Source organism: Lissotriton vulgaris, chromosome 6 (assembly GCF_964263255.1).
Source record: "Lissotriton vulgaris chromosome 6, aLisVul1.2, whole genome shotgun sequence".
Taxonomy (NCBI): Eukaryota; Metazoa; Chordata; class Amphibia; order Caudata; family Salamandridae; genus Lissotriton; species Lissotriton vulgaris.
The window spans coordinates 1,818,416,244-1,818,435,351 of record NC_141694.1 but is presented as its reverse complement, the minus strand read 5'-3'; positions in this window follow the sequence as shown (position 1 = coordinate 1,818,435,351).

Below are 19,108 nucleotides of genomic sequence, written 5' to 3'. Positions count from 1 at the left end.
TTGTGCACCTCTCCTACTTATTTCCACAACTCTTTTGTCTCTTTTTCCACCTGGGTCGGTTCTTTCTGCACTGCTATTGCTTCTTTCTTCACCGATTCTATAAATGTCTGCACCCCTCTTGCCTCATTTTGCACCCCTTTTACAAAATAAATAAATAAATGAATAAATGAATACTTGAAAAAAATGAATAAATGAAATCAATTAATAAAATAAAATAAAATAAATCCAGTACTTGTATAGTGCACAAATCACATCCCATGGAGTATTTCGGAAATGGAGGCCTTCGGGAAGATTAAGCGAGGTATTGCCCAGTGTCGCATGGTGCCGGGCAGACCCCTGCCTCTGGAGCCGGGGATCGAACGGTGATCCCCAATGGCTAGTATCAGTCGCCCTGACCGCGGCGCAACACCTCTTTTATCTGTTTCGCCACCTCTCTTTCCTCTGTCTGCAACTCTGTTCCCTCTTTTTGTACATCTTTTGCCTGTTTCTGCAAATCTCTTGCCTCTTTCTTGCGTTATCTTGCTTCCTTCTTCACCTCTGTTGCTTCTTTCTACAGTTCTCTTGCCTCTTTCTGCACCCCTGTTTCTTCATCCTGTAAGTTCCATGCTTCTTTCTGTACCTGTTTTGCTTCTTTCTGCACCCCTGTTGTTTCTTTCTGCACCCATCTTCCCTCTTTCTTTACCTTTCTTGCCTGTTTCTGCCTATCAGTTGCCTATTTTTGCACTTTTCTAGCTTCTTTCTACACCTCTGTTGCTTCTTTCAGCAATTTTATTGCCTCTTTCCGAAGTTCTCTCTTCTGTTTCTGCACCCCTATTGACTCTTCTGCACCTGTCTTTCCTCTTTGTACAACTGCCTAGCCTCTATCTATACCTATTTTACGTCTTTCTGCACCATTCTTGCATCTTTTTGTACCTCTGTTGCTTCTTTCTTCACTTCTCTTGCCTCTTTCTGCACACTTACTGACTCTTTCAGCAACTCTACTGCTTCTTTCTGCACTCCTCTTCCTTCTTTCTGCACCTCTCATGTCTCCTTCTGAACCTCTGTTGCCTCTTTCGGTACCTCTGTTGGTTCTTTTTGCACTGCTCTTGCTTCTTTCTAAACCCGTGTTGCTTCGATCAGTAATTCTCTTGCCTCTTTCTGTATTTCTCTTGTTTGTTCCTGCACCCCTCTTGCCTCTTTCTGAACCCGTCTGCCCTCTTTGTACAACTCTCTAGCCTCTTTCTACACCTCTCATCCCTCTTTCTGCACCACTCTTGCCTCTTTTTGTACCTCTGTTTTTTCTTTCTTCCCTTCTCTTACCTCTTTCAGTACCCTTTGTGTGTCTTTCAGCACTTCTGTTGCTTCTTTCAGCACTTCTCTTCCTTCTTTCTGCACCCCTCCTGCCTCTTTCAGTGTCACTGTTGCTTCTTTCTGTACTCCTCTTCCTTCTTTCTGTACCCCTCGTGATTCCTTCTGCACCTCAGTTGCCTCCTTTTGTACCACTCTTGGTTCTTTTCTGTACTACTCTTACTTCTTTCTGCACCTCACTTGCCTCGTTCTGCACTTCTCTTGCTTCTTTCTGCATTTGTCGTCCTTCTTTTTGCATCCCTCCTTCCTCTTTCTATACCTATCTTGCCTCTTTATGTACCTCTCCTACCTCTTGCTTCTTTTTAAGCCTCTATTGCATCCTTCAGCATTTTCTTGCCTATTTCTGAAATTCTCTTCCTTCTTTCTGAACTCCTGCCCCTTTTTGTACCTCTCTTTCCTCTTTGTGCATCCCTCCTACTTATTTCTGCACCTCTATTGCCTCTTTTTACACCTCTGTTGGTTCTTTCTGCACTGCTCTTACTTCTTTCGGCACCTCACTTGCCTCTTTCTGCACATCTGTTCCCTGTTTCTGCACCTTTCCTGCCTGTTTAAGCACTTCTCGTGCCTCTTTCTTCACTTCTGAGTTAGAGATAGTTTTAATTCCCCTGCCCTATTATGTACTAGGGCCTTACAGGGGAGGTCATGCCAATCACAAGGGTATCCCAACCCATAGCTTACCCTAGTGTATGTTGGTGTTTTTACTGTTCTCAAAGTGTCTTTTAGCATAGCACTGGGTCCGGACCTCCTTAGTCAGAGTCAGTTACCACCAGTAACAGTCAATTAAAAGTTGGAGACCGCAATGGAGAACCCGGTAAACGCTGACTGCCACGAACGCTGACTGCCACCGACAGCCACTGTGAATGCCGCTGTGAATTTTCCGAATGCCGATCAAGGAAAGGTTGCAGGAATGATCGAGGAAGGCTAATCAGCGATAAATATAAGGCTGAATTGAGCTCCTGCAGTAAGAGCATGGTAAATGCTGGGGCAGTTCTGAAGCACTGTGGTGACAGGCGAGGCTGTTTCTAACGGACAGACAGAGCAAGTAGCAAAGGGAAGGCACAGATGATCCTTTGGGAAGCTGGTAGTTGAAGCTAATGAGAGCTGCGAGGGGAGAAGAGGTGGCAGTGTGGCGCCTGATGCTCCAAAGATTAAAGTCCAGGGATAAACTGCGGAAAAGGGCAAAGTAATTATGACAGTTGATGCCAGGATTGGCTCAAATCCATGAAGATGAAACTGAAATTAGGTGCTGGCAGCGGTATAACTCCAGTATAATTAAATTTAATGCTCTCAGCACTGAGGGAAAAATCTGGGCTAGCCTGTTGAGAAGCCCGATATTCCAATTGCAGCGCCAGTGCCAGGGCCGAATGGGGGTTAGGAGGCGTCACCTTTAAGAGCTCCGGCAGGCTCTAGCAGCGCAGGATGCCCGATATTTCAATTGCAGTGCCAGGGCAGAGCGAGGGCTAGGACTCCGTGTCCCAGAGTGACCTGCAAGCAGTCCATCACATCACCAGCCGCACCAGGAGGCGCCACCTTTAAGAGCTCCGGCAGGCTCCAGCAGCACAGTTCTTGCCCGTCCCAGACCGGGCTGGGCTATCCCCCTTTCATTTACCTGTGGACTGCCTCATTACTGCTAAGAACTCAAAGGCACTGTGTTCCACTATTATATTCCTCTGTGGCATTCTTTAAGTGTTACCTAATCAGGGGTCACTTATTTTTATTTACCATTACCTTTTCCCCCTGGTGGTCCCTCTAGCTGGAATACTGTTGAACCTTTCCTCGCTTCTTTGTGATCCAAATTTGTTTGTATCCTAGGCAAAAGGAAGGCTATGGAGGGGTTGCTTGTAACTGGTGGCTTGCTGTCGGGGGTCAGATGTGGGAAGAAAGCGGAAAAATCACATAAACGGGCTAAAAACAATTGCATAATGGACAGGATTGATTCCCTTGTACTTGAGTGTGAAGATATTCTAGCCACAGAGATCTCCACACTTACTAGCGATGCACAATCTTCACCTCCCAGCCCTGCCTTACGAGCTAGGTCCACCATTCCTTCGTTGTTTTTCAAACATGATAGGGGCAAAGCATCCAAGCATAGTATTGAAACACTGCATGCACCAAAGCAGGTACAGTTAACAGTACCCCAGCCCATTGATATACCATCCCCTCACACAATATCTCCACCCATACTCAGCCCACTAGAAACTTTGGTGTATTGCACTACCAGGTTCGAAGTCTTTGCAGATGTTACCAACACCTTAGAAGTTGGTGATGCTGCAACCCTGGTTGGCTCTGCTGGTGCACGTAATAAGGAGGTGGATGGCTCATCCCAGGGACTGTACCAGCTAGTAGCTTTGCTTAGATAGGAATTAGGGGCTCTGAGAGCAAAGATTGAGGAACTGTCTGCTGCAATTACATTTCTGACTCCGAGTCAGATAGTTCAAAATCAGCAGGTATGCTCTCTGATAGACGTGCGCATACGCTCGCAGCAACCTCCCTCTTATGCACAGGTTCAAGGTACTCAAACAAGTGGACGTCCACTTACCCCCTTAGTCACAAAACTGGTCACAGCACCTCCCCACAACACATTGGGCAGAGTAGGTGCATAACTTTGCATCCTCAGAATCCAGTGCTGCAGCAATTTCCAGCCCCCGCATGGTAACCAACAATACATCGGAACCAATACATGTAACAGTCCCTGAAAACCCGGCTGGGAATTATCACCAGCAAACACCACACATAGAAAGGAATAAAGTTTACATGATGAATGTTCCAAAACGAGGCATTGCAGCAGGTTATGAAAGCGAGGAATCACTTTTAAATAAGTCAATACACTGGATCAGACATGTTAGGGGGTGTTGTTCACTTATTAGGGAGGACATTATCAGGGCAAGGAGGCACACAAAACATATACATTCGCAAGATTATATCGAGCTGACTCTAATTAACGCCTTTTTGGCTGAGAATCTTGTCTCCTTTGAATTTCGTAACTGCCCCCCCCGATACATCACTGATTCTGCTTAGGAGGCTCCCACTGACCTTCCCCACAGGAAGAGCCAAAGACCGATACCCGGCAGATCTGTCAAGTGCATCCTCGTCCCTGGATGCAAATGAATGACTACTGCTTGAGACTCTGCCCGGACAGCAACTACAGACACCCCTGCCACCAATGTCTTTAGTTCGCCCAAGCAATCCAGAAATGCTGCAGGCACCTAACACAGTCCAAACCCATGTTATGCATACTAACTTCCAGCTAAAAATGATGTCATGGAATATTGCCGGCCTTAGTAATAAGCTATCTTTACCTCATTGGAATGATCTGGTGCTGAGGAAGATCTAAAGGACTGCTTGGCAGCAACTTTTATATGGATGAACAACAACCATTTAAAGTGCAACGCCGAAAAAACCGAAATCCTTCCTATAGGGAATCATAATCTCTTTTCCCCTACAGCATGCTGGCCAGTGGATGCTGAAGTGCCCCCCAATACAATTGCATCCGCCCGCAATTTGGGCATTAAATTTGACAACCACTTATCTTTTAAACCCCAGGCTGTAGCAGTAGCAGGCACGTGCTTCCAGATCATAAAAGCACTAAGGAAGTTCTTTGATCTTCTCCCACTATCGGCGAGGAAAACAGTCGCAGTGGCCTTGATAAATTCTAGGCTAGATTACTGTAATGGACTATACGTTGGAGCTAACAAAATCGTTCTCCACAAATTACAGATAATCCAAAATGCGGCAGCCCGCCTTGTGCTGCGTCTGCTCCGTAAGTCGTCAGCCTCAGCAGCTCTAAACACCCTTCATTGGCTGCCAATAGGTAAAAGAGTTTTGTTCAAACTACTCTTAATCACTTTCAGGGCATTTCACCAACGAGGCCCAACCTATTTATATAACGGGTTTAAAAGATACCATCCAGCGCGTTGTCTAAGATCTGCAAGCCAAAACGTACTCACTTTGCCCCAGTTCAAGCTGGCCACAAAGGGTGGCAAATCCCTTTTTGTACTGGGAACTAAAGCCTGGAACAAACTTCCTCTCTCCCTGCGGTCTTTCTCTCAAGAAGCCCCCTTCAGGAAGGCGTTAAAAACATGGATTTTCTCTTTGCCTGACGCCACTTGCAGGACCCTGGGGTAATGTGTGTGTGGATATCAAGACACTTTCTTTCCCTTCCAACTCCTCCATCTGAGTTGTGTTAGCGTCAAGATACTCCTTGGAGTGGAAGCTGCGCGGTAGAAATGTTTTTTACATTACATTACATTACATTACATAGGGTGTTTTGATATTTGTGCCTTCCAAGAAACATGGAGTATGACTCCTTTGTACAAATTGGGTTATAGTTGTTTCTGCATTCCTGCTACTACCAAAGGGAGGGGTCGTCTTTCAGGCGGGTTGATTATTTGGTTAGTATTGCCCTCAATTGCACCACACTTAAATGCAACGACTTTAGCCCTGATAATATGAAACTTACCATCAAGTGCAAGGGGGGGGGGTTGAGCTGGACCTTTCAAATGTCTATATAAGGGGGGTAAGAGGGGGCAACACTTCACCAGCTCTTACAATACAGGAACAGGGCCTTTTAGATTATTTGCCAAATTCAAGATATTTAGTAGCTGGTAATTTTAACACTAAATTTAAGCCCCTTAGTGATGAGGACATAGTTCGGATGGAGGAGGAAGACAGAGCCTGGGGTGTACCACCCTTGTCCATGCCCCCTGTAAAACAATGATCCCAGGTGGTCATTCAATTGTATGCACTGACTATGGAACATGGGTTAAGGGCAGTAAATGGTAGGACTCATTCTGACGCCTTAGGGGTACCTGCTTTCAACAGGGCAACCAGCCCATCTAGAATTGACTACATAATAGTGGATGTTAGGCTTTGGGGCTGTGTCCTAGACATGATGGTGGGAAATACAACCAACAGTGATCATAACCCTCTCTGTATGTCCCTGAAATCCCCCTGGACACATCCTTGTCATACTGCACTCAACCATACATATTCCTTGACTAAAGAGGTGATACCCTCTAATTCTAGAAGAGCTCTGAAATGGCCTAAGGTTGCCCTTGATGAAGCTAAGATGGTGGCCATCAAGTGAGCTCTTAGTGAAGGCACAAATACGTTAAGAGAGGGATTAGTTCAAGGATTGGCTAACGCTTCTAGTATACATGCTCGCACTGTAGAGCAAATTTTTATTAATTTCCAAGCCCCTAATAGGCCTATTATACCTGCATCCCAAACTGTAAAAGGTAGAAAATGGTTAAGAAAGAGTGTAGTCTCAAACGTACAGCTCTGATAAATGTGATTAGAGACAAGAAGAGCTCAGCAATCAAAGCTGCTAGGCAGATTATAGAAAGGCGCAGCATCAAGCGAAAATAGATTGGGATGAAAACCGATAGGTTGAACTTACAAGTGCGAGTTTAGCAAAAGACACCACTCGCTTTTGGTCATTGGCTAGACAGGGAAATTTGGGGGACTCAGAACAAATCCCCAATCAGAGGTGTGGCACCGTGGCCAGGGCATCTGACGCTGGAATCTGGATATCACGGTTCGATCCTCGACTCCGGTGGCGGGTTAGCTCAGCACCATGTGACTCTGGGCAATAGCTTGCCTAATCTTCCCGACGGCCCCCAGTTCCTAGAGACCCTCATGGGTGATTGTTTGCGCTTTACAAATGTGGATAATATTTATTATTATTATTATTATATTATTATTATTATAACATCACAGGCCTGGTATGACCACTTCTATAACTTATACTCCAAGCCTATTAACCCTGTCTTGGAAGACCATTTTGTTAATCCCTTATTTCCTTCAAAGGATATCTGCGACCTACTTACACTAACAGAAGTAGAGTCAGCCATTAGCAAGATATTACCTGCCAAAGCCCCAGGACCTACCAGGGGACTTATTTCTAGCTGACCAGGCTAATTGGGCTGCGTATATTCTCCTCCTTATCAATTCTATCAAAGGAGGCTGCCCGGTCCCAGACTCATGGAAGGGAACTGAAGTAGTCCCAATTTTTAAAAAGGGGGCCCAAGAAGACCCTTCCAACTATAGGCCAATCAGCCTTATAGATGCAACGCAGAAGCTAGTTGGCAGGGTAATATTGCAGAGAATTCATCTGTGGGCAGAAGAAGAAGATATTCTGTCACAATTTCAGGCTGGCTTTTGGTCCAAGATAGGGACGGTGGACCAGGTCTTTAGATTTCTCATGATTTACTGGAAAGTGGTGGCACTTGGTGGGGGCAGTGTTTATGTTGCTATTATTGATCTGAAGACTGCCTTCGATCTGGTGCCTTGAGACAAATTGTGGCTTGTATTGAAAGGCATGGGCATCCCTTCATTGATTCTCAATCTACTCATAAGGCTACATGAGGGAAATTCTGCTCAGATTAGGTGGGGCATGCAGGGACGGCTTAACGGTAGGATTCCAGTACACAGGGGAGTTCACCAAGGTTTTCAATATATGTGAATGGCGTTGTTAAATTCCTGCAAGGAACACCTGCAGATGCCCCGACCCTGGCAGGCAACAAGGTGCCTACTCTCCTGTTTGCTGATGACACACTAATGATCTCAAAGACACCAGCAGGTCTTCAGAAGCTTTTGAACAGGTTCCACCTTTTGTGTAGTACTTGGGGTCTTGTTATAAATACTTCTAAAACCAAGTTCATGACCCTTAATCCTCACAAATCTTTTAAGAGTAACATCACTCTCAATGGGATCTGTCTTGAGAGAGTCAAAACCTTTGACTATCTTGTGATACGCCTCTCTGACAAAGCCCAATGGAAATTCCATCTGGCTAAAATGCATCTGTCTCACAAGCGTGTAGCTGGAGCGATAAGTAAAGAATATCGCCTGTCATATAGCAGGCCCATTGCCCCAGCCCTCGCTGTGTACGAAGCCAAGGCAGTCAGTTCGGCCCTCCATGGTGCCAAACTATGGGGCTTTAATAATCTTGACAACCTTGGTAGCTCAGAAAATAAGTTCTTTAGAGATCTCCTTAGGCTGCCCCAGGGGACATCTTTAATCCCCTTGTTATATGACTTGGGTAGGCGACACATCAAAGACCTGTCCAAACCTCACACACTAGCAAAAACATAAAATGGATTTCCAATGTCAAGGATTCGCTGGTAGCCCTGGGGTTTAAAGAGTCATGGGCCTCCCAAAACCCTCCATCAAGAGCTGATCCCAAACGTGCTTATTGGGTTTGGGTAGATGCTAGAGATCACAGTAATCCAAACCTAGGTAGGTTCACAGAAGAGTTTTTTCATCATAAACCACCTAGAGCATTTAATCCGTACCAAGATGGGATCCAGACCCCCAGAGACAGGACCTTATACATATAGGCACAATTCCAGTTGACGAATTCACTATGAAGTGGCACTCTGGTAATCAGACCACTAAAGAATGCCCGTCCTGTGGGAATACCAGTGAGGGCATCGCACAGCTTATATTTGCCTGCCCTGCTTACTCCGGTATTAGATCGAGTTGGCTAGTGCCGATTTGGAAGCAGCTAGGCACTTCTAATTATTCTGATGCTCTCCGTATATTGAGAACAGATCCTAGAACCTTGTATGTCTGTGCTGTTGCTAAGTTTCTGGGACAAGCCTGGACAATTAGGCACAGGGCTACACAAAGGGCTCCCTAAAACGGACTTGGCGCCAAAATGCATGCCCACTGTAAGATTAAGTTGACATGCTGCCTTTTGATTTAGATAATGAATTTCTTCATTTTATACTGACCCACGTGTTTTAAATTTTCTCTTTTAACCATATTGCCCATTTAGATAATCGTCACAAGCTTTAAATGTTATTGATTCAGTGAGAATTGTGTTTTTATCTATTCGACATTTTTGTTTTAACATGCTCCAAACTTAACCGAGAAGAGAGATCTCTGTCATACCCTTTTATCTATTAGTGTATCTCTGGGTCGACGCTGAATTTGTTACTGCTTTTATGATTTTTATATTGAAATAAAGCTTGATTGATTGATTGATTAAAAGTTGGGGACACAGGATGAGTTTGCAACCAGGTCTTTTTCTGCACCTATGTTGTTTCTTTCTGCATAGCTCTTGTTTCTTCCAGCATTTTCTTCATTTCCTGGACTTCTATTGCCTTTTTCTGTGCCTTTCATCCTCTTTCTTCACATGTCCTACCTATGTAGACATCGTTAGAAATGATCATTTACAAAACATTAGAAATTCACTGAAAAAACCATAGGTTTCAGGGACGTTATAGTTAGAAATTATCATTTAAAAAACCTTTGAAATTCACTGAAAAAGTATAGGTTTCAGGGAGGTTATAGTTAGAAATTAGCATTTAACAAACCTCAGAAATTCACTGAAAAAAATACAGGTTTCAGGGACGTTATAGTTAGTTGGACATTTCACTCGTACAAAACCAGAGAAATGCATCCGTTTTAGTTAGTGAAGCCAACTATAACTCATGCCCCCGCAATGCACTGCTGATGACGTCACATATTAAATCATTCATGACATGGTCAGTGACATCACTGATGCAAATAATAGTAGGCCATTAAGGTTGTGTGTCATGATTGACGGTGTTTCTGGGGGCTTTAACTGTATGGGGTATCTTAACAGCTGCATGTTATAATATGTAAAGTGCATTTGTATAAGTGGATCCAGGTAAGATCTGGGCTAGAGACAGTTTTAGCAGTTTGCCAGCCGTGTTTTTCTAAGAAATACATACACAGTTACAGGGGTTCAGGTGAGTCCTCGAGTCTGCTCAGATGTCATTCACTGTTTTTCTGCCTCCTGCAGAGCCTATCACACTTGTGCTCTTGGGCAGGCGACGGTCATGCCAGCTGGCTGGGGTGGGAGAGGGCAGGGAGGACGGAGCTCACATATTTTTCTTGTTCACCTACCGATGCACTCTTGTACCTCAGATCCAAAGGTTATGTTAGGTTATGATGAGGTGCATCAGATTATCATGTGGATTATGTCTTCAGTGATGTCATTTGAGATGTCATCAGTGATGTCATCGGTGATGTCACTGACCAGGTCATGAATGATGTAATATGTGACGTCATCAGCAGTGCATTGCAGGGGCATGAGTTATAGTTAGCTCAACTAACTATAACGGCCGTATTTCTCTGGTTTTGTCAAGTGAAATGTCCAACTAACACCAATACTAGTTTCTACGTACGCACTTACTGATTTCTAGGTCTACACACACATCTACATATTCACCCATACAATCACTCATACATGCAGTCATTAATCGATACAGCACTATCATAAGCACTCATACAACTGTACAGACACTCACATACTACCACTCATCTAGTATCCATTTGTCTTTCTATTTCTTGTATTATCTTTGCGAAAGGGCTCAATTATGTATGTTTAGATCAATTGCAAAGATTTTTAATAATCATGCAATAAAGAATTACCATTACCACTCATCCAGAGTTACTCACCCACTTAGTCAGTCTTGCAAAGAATCAATAACACTTCCATGTACTGATCTCTACAGTTATACACATACCAAATATCTTATTCAAAGAAATACAAACAAATACTTACTCTCTTATACAATCACTGATACAAGTACACACTCATCAGTAAACCACTGTTACGATCACAGACTCTCACGTATAGTCATTTATATACTCCAACTCTCACATACACTGCATTTAACATATGTATTTACTTGGACATGTACCACTGAGACATCCATTCACTTACCAACACACCCATACACAGTTTCACCCACCCATACAGCTATTTCCGACCTGCACTCTTAAACCCATACACCCAGTGAATCAACCACTCACACATCTATGCACACCTCCCACTCACACACACACTCCCATACAAATACTCAGGCAACCAACCAATAACCCATATAGACACTCATGTAGCTACTGACTAACCCATACAGCACCTTACACAACAACAGACATACTTATACAGACATTCACACAATGTAGTCACTAACCCATGCATTCAGTAAGACACATTTAATCACTCATGTATACAGTCAGTTACGCACCTACTAAATCCTCAAGCCAGACACTTATACACCCACTCATTCTTCAATAAACCTTGTCATATATATTCTGTATTTAAACTTTACAGAAACACACAGTCACTGGATTAGGTCATCAGTAAAGCAGAGTTGAACTTCAATAACTCAACATCCAAACAACAACCTGCTTATTTTATTAGTCTGGCAGTCTAGATTTGTGCATTGCTCGGGAGGCCCCTACATCAAGTCTCCTGGCATATGCTCTCCCTCTTTATGCCATGTTGCTTGAGTAGGGCCCATCCAAAGAGACACTCCTTTGAAAGTGGGTGACTATGTTCCCATGACTTGACCTTCGCACTAATAATGACTGATGAGAACTGATTATACCATGGTACAGGCCTTTTTTTACCTGAGCTTTCTAGCCCTCTTTGGTAAACTGTGTAACAAATGTGTATAGCATGTATAAAATTGCTTAAAACCTGTGATGATTGGGATGTGCATTTGGGTAAATTTCTCTATATAGGGATTCCCTAGGGTTATACGTTACTCCATAGGGTTAGTGGTAGTGGTAGAGCTGTGGTGTAGTGGCCAGTGCGGCTGACTCCAGAGTGCAGGGCTCACGGCTCAATCCTTGACACCTGCAGCACCTCAGCTCAGCACCCTAAGAATCTAGGCAATAAATTAGGCAATAAATTACTTAATCTTCCCAATGGCCCCCAGTGTCTTGAGACCCTTAGGAGTGAGTCGTTCATGCTTCACAAATACTGGATTTGGTAGTGAGAGAGTGCTGTCGCCCCAATCCATGCATGCTCCCCCTGAACTGCTTCTGTCATTTCTCACCTCCCTATGGAATGATTTGCTAATCCAATTTCACAGCCTGGCACCAATAACTCCCTTGGTTGAAAGAGAAAGACAGACCAGTTCTAGCAGCCAACTGTGTGACCTGTCTTGAGTAACACTGGCCCAAAGAAATTACCAGAAAGCAAGGGTGCCATACACACCACTTGCAGTGAAGAGTGGCTTCCTGCCTTACCTCCCTTTCCTGTGTGCTTTAAAAAGATCAGAGTTGGCATATGCAAAAGCAGGAAAACATATTCTCTCAAAACTAGTTGCCATAGAGATGTTGAGCACTGAAAGGAAAATGTTCTTTGAGTTCCATGGTTGCCCCTATGTTTTTGTGGTCATCAAACTGATCAATCAGATTTATAGTTTATGTCTGTTCTTCCTGGAAGTAGACAAAAGCAAATTCCTGCAAATTATATGGTGTTCATTTATTTATTTACTCTTGGAGCTCTGATCACCTGTGTAGAGGAAGACAAAGCCCAGCAAAAGACATCCTGGCTGCCTGTCCTTCCTTGGTAGGGAACATACCCCAATACTGATGAAGAATTATCCGTTCATTCATCCATCAATATTTTCCATTCTGAACTAGAAGACAGGAGATAAAAGGAACTTCAAAGCATGCTGCTAGCTGACCCTTCCCACCAATGGACACTATAGGTTGCAAGCTTACCCAGCATTCTTCCTGCTTTTTCTCTTCTGCCTCTGGCAAAGAGGACTAGCGGATCCCTCCTTGACTTGAAATCCCATCCTAATACGTGTCTTTTTGTGCTGGACGCAGAGAGGTTTTTTGTGCAAAATGAAAGTAATTTCTTAGCAGGATAGGGTCTGCTGAACCCTGTGGTTGGCATTTTTACTGTTGATTTTTGTAGATGGTAAGAAATGTCAAATATTTACCATGCTGATGGGTCATTTACCTGTTAGCTGGCATTAGTAATAGTGCTTTGTTAAAAGTTAGAATGCGATACGCAGTAACCAATGAACTGCATCTTCTAGTGTTACACCATGAGTGGAGCCCTGCCCACTCATGTGCAGTGACGACATATTTTCGGTTTCAGCCCATGAATCACTTCTTTCTTGTGGGTAAATATGGGAGCACGGTTGTGGCCAATGAGTGTTCTGTTTTGGGAAATCATTTTATTTTATGGGTAAAGTTTCTGGAAACATTCCTGAAAGAGCTTTTTCTTCAGCTTCATGCTCACATTCTACATCAAGAAAGTGATCAGGAGAGATTTAGGCCCTTATTTTTTTTATTTAAAGAGGATGGCTCCTGTCGTTGTTCATTTACATCTCCATGGATGACATTGGTGAACTTGGATTAAGGGACCAGTGGTGAATGTAAAAAACAAATTATTGTAGCTCTACAAAACACTATTCAATGCACAATTTAGATAGAGGCATTGCTTTTGTATTATTAACAATCCCATAAAGGATCAGGGGCATGATGAAAACAGCAAAACACCTTATTTTCATTATTCACAGTATCACACACACACACTGTACTAAGATGAATAAACAATTTTAAGTAAAATTATTTATTACTAAAGGAACAATACATCTAAAACAACTACACAGAATATTATAAAAACCCCAAGAACGCAAGTGATAAATAATGAGAATAAAACAAACATGTCTAGCATGTTTTAGAATGTCATCTTAAGCCTAACACCTGTAATGCCTTCTTGTAGGCGCTACACTAAGAGAGCATGGAAGGCAGAGTTACTTGCAGTCTAGAGCTCCTTAGTGAGAAGAAAGGCATTGCATACCTTTTTGACAGCAAAGGCCATCTTTATCAGTGGATATGTTTAGCCAGTTTTCCCTGTGAAGGCCCAAACACATGCTGCTGTCTTCCTTCGGGGCTCGGCTTCTGTCTGCAAGTGAGATTTAGCACCTGCAAAGTTTGCTGGCAGTACCTTCTCTGGCAGAATCTTGGGAAAAAATCAAGGCAAAGAACCTCTCCTAACAAGTGGTAGTCGTTATATGTTAAATCTTATCAGAGATTGTCATTTCTTATGTAAGTTACGCAATGTCTGACATAGATTATGTGCATCAAGGTGTGCGTCACAGACGTTTCCTTATGAACATTTAAGGTAAAATGATGTAAATTAAGACTACATTATTTTGGTTATATGTCTGGATGTGTTCTTATTTATCCTTGACAGAGATGAAAGTAGATATTTGGCTCAGACAAATGTTGCATCAAGAGTTGTCTATGTCATCAATCAGATGGCTTTATGTTTTCACAGTTCTTAGGAAGACAGGGTTAAATTACATCTGCATTAAATGGCAGACATGACAATGATTCTGCATAAATCTGGAATGATGGGGACTTCTATTGTCTAAGATTGTGACGTTGGCAACTTCCATTATTAATTGTGTAGTCAGGCCTACATAAAATGGAATCGGACCTTAGGGGCTTTACAAAACTACTACTCAATCTTCTGAAATGTCAATTGACACCTTTTGAGGACAGGATCTTTAGGACAGAGTTGGGGATGGTTTTACTTCCTGCATACATAGGAGCATCTGAGAGAAGGGCTCAGTCTCAAGCTCTGGCTTGTCTCTGGTTGAAGGTCCAGTGTCAAATGGCCTCCTGTCTACATCTGGTGTCATGGGCCGGTATATCATTTATAGTCTCTTCTGGTTCATACACTGAAATATTGGAAACATGCATTCACTGTCATATCATCTAGTGTCCCTGCTTCAATGTAGTAAATAGCTTAAAAAGTTTGAAGTAGAACAAGTACACAGTAAGACAAACTACATATGTGAGATATTTTTGACACATGTTATGTTGTTATCTAAGGCAGTGGTTCTTAAGCTTTTAACTTCTGTGGATACTGACTTAATCAATACTGCAATCTGGGAACACCTACTGAATAATTACTGAAATCTGGGGACCCTTACTGAGTGAATATTGGAATTGGAATCCAGAGACCCTGGCCTAAGCAATTTCAATGATTTGAACTGCAAAACACCACAATACAGAAACAAGCATTCATCGAACTAATACATTAATTAGGAAATATTTTATTTAATTGACAAACAAATATAAAAACAATAAAAAATATAATTTAAATTTGAATGTTGGAGCTTTTCCGAAGGGCTGTGGAGAACCACGTCTCCGTGTAACCACAGACGACGCTCCCCCGCCCCCAGGAATTGAGTTTTGGTGTACCTGAGTGGGCGCATCACGGAAAATGAAGGTCCTGCTGGCAGTCTTTGTCTCCCCTTAACGGCCGGCGTTCTGCGGCTGGCGTTCGTGTCAGCCTCTTCTCCTTCAATGGGCCGGCATGTACCTTTGTGGCACAGAGGCGACTTTCGCTGAAGACGCCGGGTACAACAGCGGAGGCTGTTCAGCAGAGGGGGCTCATAGGTCTGAAGCAGGAGGTAGGAGGATTTTCCTCCACGGCGGTTCAAATGCAATTAACCAATTGAAGTGGTGCTCCGGACATTTGAAGCTGCCTGGGAACAGTCTCAGAGACGTTTTAGTTACTGCGAATCTTTTCACTAGAATATATTTTGCTCTGCATACCAATGGAGGTGTGAGCGAGTGCTTGAGAATGGGCTTTAAAATGCACAGTTTGACTTAATATAAACCACCCGCCAGGGCACATCATGCTGCGTTCAGGGGGAGTGTCAAATACACAGAGGTTCCAGTGCCCCTCCTCTCCCAAGCTCTCAGTAGATTCTTCACAAGAGACACTTTGATCCATTTAACAAGTCAGGATTCCAGGCAACACATTTACTTGGTACACTCCCGCTAGCACACTGCGTACTACAATTATACTGCAACATGTAAGCCATCCTGGGAGGCCGATATATCTCTACTGGCAGGGCTGGCACAGTGGGAGGGGGTTGAGCAGCAATGCTGAAGATGATCTGTGATTTTGGGCAAATCACTTAACCTCCCTGTGAATACTAAAAAAATAAATGAATCATTGATGTAACTGATGCTCATGCAAAGTGCTGCAATATCTTTGGGCCGCGTTTTTGCTGTATAAAACTGCAACAAAAAAACTGTGAAAATGTAACACACATTCTCATTTATCACTGTCACATTCTATTGAGGTGAAAGAAAAACATGCTTCACGAATACACAACCTGCTAATTTTGTTTTAATTAATTGTTGTCCGTTCTTAATTAAGCAGCTCAGTTGATTTCACCTTTTTACTAGTGAAAGGTCACTCACACACATAATGTTCAACGGACAAAGTGACGCTAGTGTACATCTCTGTTAAATTTTTACTATGTAATGAAATCAGTTCAGGGGCTTAGCATTCAACAGTGCAGCAGGAGTAGTAGCACCGAAGACCAGAGATGTCAGCAGCCCATTGCATCCCAATGGTTGCTTTCTTTTATTACCCACCAGAGGAGCAAAAGTACCCAGGTTCCCCTTGCTACTTTGCAGTTTTCATTAATTTGCAGCATGCTCAGACCTGGCACCATTTTACTATTTGGTGAGAAAAAAGAAAAACCCTTGAGAACCCTCAGAATGATCAATATTAAGATCAAACATACTGTCTCCAACATGTACACACAACCGTTCTCACACAAATGTCCTATACACACAACACTCAGCCACGTGCACGCACATATGCACGCAAAGAGCCTTTTACACATACAAGCATGCTTACACACATTACCTCAATACAAACTCAGGCACACAAACTCCCTATATAAACACACAAACACAATCTCCCTATCTATATACACGCATTCAAACATACACACGCAAACTCCCTATACACATCCAAACACACACATCTCCCCATGGAGACACCTAAGCAAACCACAAGGACACAACCTTTCTGTAGACACCTTAGCACACATTCACGCACACACACCCACAACCGTGCATGCACACCCCCACACATACACAAACTGTTTCCCAAACACTGAAGCCCACACACACACAAAATCACTATGAGCAGTTTTGATTTATTGCCGGCTCTGCCAGCTCTGTCTTCATTGAGCCCTTCCTTATACAGCAGAGCAGCTAGGAGGAACCTGCCTGCTGAAAGGGTTCCCTGCAGTACCCTTCCTGCCTCACTGCCCCAGTCACAGCTAATCCACAAGTGAGAATTCCACACAGAAAAAATTATTTGCATGTATCATTTAGCATACAGTTAAGAATCCCAAAATGTACCCTAATCTTGGCTTTAGCTATTTTTTTTGTTTAGATTTTTATTGTAACATAGAACTTTAAGCAAATTTCAAATCCCATTTGATTTCGTTACAGAGTCTATGGAAAGTCTGAGGAAGAAGCCAGGTAAGTAGCTACAAATACTGCAGCAGTACGGTTTGTAAGAAGCTCACTGTTTTCTAATTAGTTGTTGTTTTGCATCAAAGCCCAAGGGTGTGGGCTCATTTTCTTTACTTTCACAAAACTATGCCATACCCTAGTCGCACTAATATCCAATTGCTGCAAAGAGAAATGCAAATAAAATGCACTTGTACTGCGAGAATGTGCTTGCTTTTTGTCACGCTGCTCTGAAGCATAAACACACTATAGTTACTGTTCTAATGCATCTTGTTAATGGTATTTTAGGTTTAGGCTGCTCAGGCACAGAAAGGGCCTTGTTGCTTGTTGGCAGTGTTTTATTGTCAACTGGATGTCTCGTGTCAGTTCAGTTTCGCCTTCCCTCCTGCATTTATCTCTTTACTTCACCACCAGAGTGGATTTTGACACCTTACAAAATGTTTGGCCTATACAGCTTTATTTGCACACTAATTTGTTATGTAACGTTACAACTCTACTACCTACAGATGCACCAATTGTCACGTAATTAAACATTTTCCGCATTTGCCAAATATTCGATTATCTGCTGCATAATCTGCAGATTTGAACAAAAGAAGCATTGTTTCTAGCTCAAACGGCTCAAATGTTCCCAAAAATGCAACTTCGTCTGTTACAGCATGGTGGAAGGCTCTTTGCAAAGCTGGAATGGTCATGTGTTACTTATTGCTAAATATGGGTGTTACATTGGTAAAAATAGTGCACAAACCTCTCTTCTTTCTGAACCTGTTGTGCCTCTTTCTGCATTTCTCTTCCATCTTTCTGCATCTTTCTTCCACTTCCTACACCTCACTGTCTTCGTTCTGCACTTCACTTGCCACTTTCTGCATTTCTCTTGCCCCTTTCTGCACCCCTCCTTCTTCTTTTTGCACCTCGTTTGGTTCTTTATTCACTCCTTTTAACTGTTTCTGGAACTCAATTGCCTCTTTCTTTAGTTTTCTTGCCTCCTTCTTCACCTCACTTGCCTCTTTCTGCAGTACTATTGCCTCTTTGTGTACCTCTCTTGCCTCTTTTTTTACCTCACTCTCATCTTCTTGTACCCATCTTCCCTCTTTCTGTACCACTTTTGTCCCTGTCTGCACATCTGTTCCATCTTTCTGCATGCTTTTTGCCTGTTTCTACAGTTTTCTTGCCTCTTTCTGCACCTCACAAGCCTATTTTTGCATCTGTGTTACTTTTTGCACCTTTCCTACCTTTTCTGCACCTCTCTTGTCTCTTTCTGTACCTCTGTTGCTTCTTTCTGTACTTATCTTGCTGTTTCTGCACCCTTCACGCCTTTTTCAGCACCTCTGCTGCTTCTTTCTGCACTTCTCTTCCTTCTTTCTGCACCCCTCCTGCCTCTTTCTGTACTTATCTTGCCTCTTTGTGCACCTCTCCTACTTATTTCTGCACCTTTCTTTGCACCTCTATTTGTTCTTTCTGAACTGCTCTTGCTTCTTTATGCACCTATTCCGCACATTTCTGACCCCAATTTGCCTCCTTCTGCACCCCTTTCACCTGTTTCTCCACCTCTCTTGCCTCTTTCTGGCGTTCTCCTGCCTCTTTCTGCACCCCTGTTGCTTCATTCTGCACTTTCCATGCGTCTTTTTGTACCTGTCTTGCTTATTTCTGCACCTCTATTGTCTGTTTCTGCACTAGTCTT